Below are 5,365 nucleotides of genomic sequence, written 5' to 3'. Positions count from 1 at the left end.
CACAGAGAATCAGAAAGAGAAATAGCCGCGTCTTGTGTACGTCGAGCCGCTTGTGTGGTTTGGTCTTATCCATTGTCTCTTAATGGTGCTGTTGGTCTATTATGCACATACTAGACTCTATTATGGGATTCCAATCATCGAGGAAGTTTCTTGTCGATCGACAGTCGTGTTTAAAGCAAAAAGTTCAACAATTGCCATTGAACGGCTACCATAAAGAGTACATTACGATGTCATGAAAACTATCCGCCCCGATGTGTATACTTGCTTGTTTTATGTTACGGAACGTTTAACCTTCGGGAATGGCGTAGTTATTTTGAAATATTGATGTTTAGATAACCTTAATAAAACAACTGAAGGCAGAACTGCCGAAGGAAAACATCATTACCAAATGTACCGCTAGCCTAATGTACTCTAATATACGCCTTAGGAATTAAATGCTCTTACATTTTGTTGAGTAAAATTGACTTTGATTAGTCCTTTTCTATTTATATAATAAGTATTTTCGGTCAGTAACTCGTGTTTTATATATCTGGTTATTTCAATTAATGGTACATGTCGTTCAGCTGCAGGTGCGGATCCAGAATTTACCCTGACTATAGCACATGTTGTGTCCCAGGGTGGGCGGGGTCGTGAAAAGAGAGCGTCATTTTGTGGTTGTTCTGTAGCCAGAAGACCAGTTTTAGCCGGGGCCAAGAAGGAGGTGTCTGGAGGCAATGCGTAGCCAGCTATTGGGACAGTTGGGACAGTCCCACACAATTTTGCTATGGGGTCCACAAAGAATGGGTCCACATTTTTAAAAAAATAGGTCGACTTTTAAGAAAATGGGTCCAGATTTCTCATATTGTTGCGTAAAATGGGACAACTTTTTAAAAAATGGGTGCATATTATTTAAATTTACGCGTAAAGTGGGTCCACCCTGATATTGTCCCGCACAGTTCGAAAATCCTGGCTACGGCATTGTCTGGCCTGAGAGTCCTCATCCGAAAAATTTGATTTTTTGTAAATCCTTGGAAATGCACTTTCTTGAATTCTGAGACGTCTATTAATGAATGAATACACTCTGGATTCATAGTGTTCAGTGGCAGATCTAGGAATTTGAAACAGAGGGACCCATGGAACGACTTTCACAGTTGGAGGGTGTATAGAAAATAGTGTAAGAACATTAATATGATGATGGTACGTAACTCTAGATGACCGGAAATTGTACGCTCAGATGTAAAATTTGAATATAGTTCCTTTTTATCTCAATTCTTTTTTAATTGTGAAAAAATTAGGTGGGGGTGGGGTGGTTGGGTGGTGGTTTAGTCTCCCTTGAATCAACCACTGGCTTTTCCCTACATTACTATGGAAAGTTAATAATGATGATTAATGATGAAGATGATGATATGAGGAGGAGCCTCATGTTAATACTGGGTCACAGTAGACCACAAAATTCCCCTGTTGGGGTGTAGGGCGACGGGCCTGGAAAAGTACAGTCTATAGTTCCAATGCACTGGAAGCCTAATTTTAATGATTTTAACGAAGTCACTCTTAAAATGCCTCCTATTGGAACGACTTATACGTACGAGCACAGGCAACAGCTAGTGACATAGGCGTAGATCCCGGGGGATGGAGGATATATCCCACCAATATTTGACAAGGGGGGATGGTCCATTGTATCAATTTGCACTGTCGTATGCGCTTACAAAGATGAAAATTAGCATAATGTATTAATGTTGATAACAAAGTTATTTTATCTGGTACCAACCTAAGCTCTTCTTTCTTTAGATGTTAGATGTGCTTGCAAAGAGAGCCACATTTCACACTCAAGAGTGTGTACAACATCAGTAATGTTATGTCAATTCCAAGAATGTTTAAGTTTATATCGATTGATGAGGAATTTATTGATTAGGTATATAATAGCAAATTGCATCAATTTATTTTGCAAAAACAAGAATTCCAGCTTCAGAGAGGGGCACATCCCCTGTCCGCACAAGGGCACACATTGGCGCCAACACAAGGCGCGTAACAGGGGTCTTGGGTCGGAGTGGGTATTTATTTTCCCGGTTAGTAATTTTTCTCTTCTCTTTTTCTTTTTCTTTCTTTTTCTTTTTTTTTCTTTCTCTTCCCCTCCCTCTCCCCTCTTTCTTTTCTCTTATTCCCCAGCCCGGTACGACGGCTTGGTCAGCCCGGTAAAAACCGTCAGGAGAGGGGAAGTTTTCCCCTCCCCACCCCCCGCGCCTGTTACGACACTGGCTAAAACGCCAATCATCCCCCAATCATCCCCCAATGAAAAAAACTTTTCTACGCCACTGGCTAGTGAAGTCTTCCTTTTTGCAAGGAAATTCCTCACGTTTGACGCCAATAGTTTGGACATGCCCCGTAATTGTTTAAAATATAGTTAGGCAAGACAATTACATGTTTGCCTCTCTTCGCCTGGGAGCCTCTGGTGGGAGATGAATGAAATTGGAAGTGTTGTACATGTATAACAAGGTATTCAGTGTCTGTTGGATCACGGTTTGAGTATTTAAGGGGTCCCGAGCTTTACTGTATAATAAATATTACTTGCCTAACAGTAGATTACAGGTTAAAATGTAAATATATAAGACTTTTTTTGATCACAAAATATCACAAATTTTACAAATTTGTCCCCTAGTATCCCTAGCTGGCTATAATAAGAATAAGAATGAAAAAGAAGAAAAGAACAAAACCAAAAAAAAAAAGAAGAAAAACAAAACTCTAAATCAGTTTGCAAGTGCGCTATGAGACATATAGACGTTCTCTCCATTTTCTGAATAAACAGGAATCTTTTAGAAAATATTAATTGATGAAAGACAAAAGAGGGTTTAACTTCTCAAAATCCTTTGTAAAAAATGATATATAGACTTACTCATAAATTCTTTAAACGACAGAAGATAATTATTTACAAAAAAAGGTGCACTTGCACTACATTACCTAGGCCTATTGTTGGTTGTCGTAATAATAGTTTTCAAAAAAATCGTTGTTACACACTTTCAATGTATTCATTAAGGAGACTCTATAGCTTGACCAAAGGGTAGAACAACAATAATGTACATGTACATTTGAGTACATCTGACTGCACTTAGCAAATTTTCTATTAAGTACATTTTCTCTTACGCACAGTGACCTGATTTGATTTTTTCACATCCAACTCATCACTGAGATCATTCGAAACTCTATGGTAAGGAATTGACATAATTAAGTTAGTGGCAATTTGCCATTAAGCTGAATTTTAGGTGTTCCACGTATCACGAGTCGACTACTGTACTCTCTTTATAAAGGCAGATAGTGGTCTATTCTAAAAGGATCTTCATCACCCACTCTAATATGTTTTCATAGCATTTGTTAAAATAATAATAAAATAATAATTAATCAAAGTAATAGTAATAGTTAAAATAAATTGTTTTTCGCTTTACTGTGCATTTGAAATAACGAAATATATAATTGTATGTCTTTTCAATAAGTTTATAAGAATCAACGCACCCCATTTGATTGATTCTTGATTAACCATACATTGCAACAAATAAAGAAAAGCTCACCAGTGTTACTACGTGATTATACAGTACATCGCCCCGCCGACAGTCAATTTTTAATTAATATGGCAGACAATTCAAAAAACTAATCGCATTTATTTTATCTATATTGTTTGAGGCATGTGGCATTTTTTTGAATAAATAGAGAGTTGAAATTCGCCAGACCATTAGGACCTGCAATCACTTTATATTTGTTTTTAATATTTTATCTCTCACCCTGACCTTCGCCATTGCGAACGGTGCGAAGGTCTGGATTCGCGTCTGAACTGGTTTTTAAAATACATTCCAAGCACACTTTGGCTTATATTACTTTTTATCTTTTATTATAGAATCCGAGTTTGTGAATTCAGATAGATAATCTACTTAGGCCAAGACCTTTAGGTCCTTCTACAATATCAAACACGACAAATATCTGCAATATAGGACAACAAAACATTAAATACAATTTTAAAGAATATATTAAATAGATGAAATTCGAAAATAAACTCCATCATTTGCAATTGGTTTTAGTCCATATAGGCCCCTGGTTCTGAATTAATTTGTTGAAAGGGCCAAATTATTTTTAGAGCTGATCTCACGGGCCAAAGATGATCTCCACCGATTGAAAGCAATAGTTAAACATCTGGGTGAAACTCTTTATGCTAAGATAGGTCTATTTGAATGTTTTGGCGATTTCAAATTATACTTTTAATTGTACTACACTAGCGGTCGGGTTGGAGCATGACCCAAAATTGGGTCTCTGGAAAATTCTGTGGAGATGCGTCATCAATTTTACAGTGGTTAGTCAACTTTGGTGGGTCGCTTTATCAATGTAATTGATCGCAATACAAATACAAAAATACAAAATCATTTTTTAAAATTACAAAACCGTTTCCACATGTACACAGTACGCATCTACGACTATAGCGAAATATATTTTTATGAGCACTGTCTTTTGGTACACCAACTTATTATTATCACTGTAAATTAAAGAATCCTATTAACGAATCTCAGTGAACAGAACAAAACACAGAGACGGAACTTAGCGCACAAATGACAGTACTGTATGACTTTAACAGAATGCTGTTGACAAAACACAGTGATCAGAACAAAACAAAGAGACAGAGCTTGCCGGCACAGAGAGTCCTGTATGACTTTGTAGGACAATAGATATGTACTTTTATGAACACTGTTCTTTTGTTCACTAACTTTTTATTACCATGTGAAGTTAAGTACGAATGTCATTGACGATAAAAACCAATAGACGTATTGAAAAAAAAACCTAAATTTAGTTATATTACCTACTATATAATTTAACCAGCGAACAGTGTAATTTCACTGTTCCCTGATTTAACAATGGGCTTCTCAAAACTCTGCAATCATTACAATTTTAACATGTCTGTGATAAAGTTTTTATCCCATGAACTGATAAATGTCAAATTTAACTGAGCTAATACGAATAACAATCTTGGGAGTTTATATAAAACCATCCCCGTGCATATTACCCATGGGATGCATTTTTGTCTTTCCTTTATAGGAAATGTATTCATCGAACTTTGAATATGTTTTAAATATTTTTTATTTTATCATTTTGTTTTTTTCCTCAAGGTCCAAATTAAATTGCCTTAGGACCAGGGATATAGGTCATTATAATAATAATTAAGTATCAACATTTGTGGGAATGCGCCACCTATATCATCTAAGGTCTAACTGAACAAAAAAAAAACAAACAAAAAAATAAACATTTATTCGATTATTAAAAGAAATATCAAATAAGATAGGAATACGGATCAATACAATTTCGAAGACTTTTTTGCAAAAAATCCGACCGGTACCAACCAGTTTAAGCAGCT

This window comes from Anneissia japonica, unplaced genomic scaffold (genome assembly GCF_011630105.1).
Source record: "Anneissia japonica isolate Jap-2015-1 unplaced genomic scaffold, ASM1163010v1 scaffold284709_len978187_cov192, whole genome shotgun sequence".
Lineage (NCBI taxonomy): Eukaryota > Metazoa > Echinodermata > Crinoidea > Comatulida > Comatulidae > Anneissia > Anneissia japonica.
The sequence above is the reverse complement of the archived record's forward strand: the minus strand, read 5'-3'. Positions refer to the sequence as shown.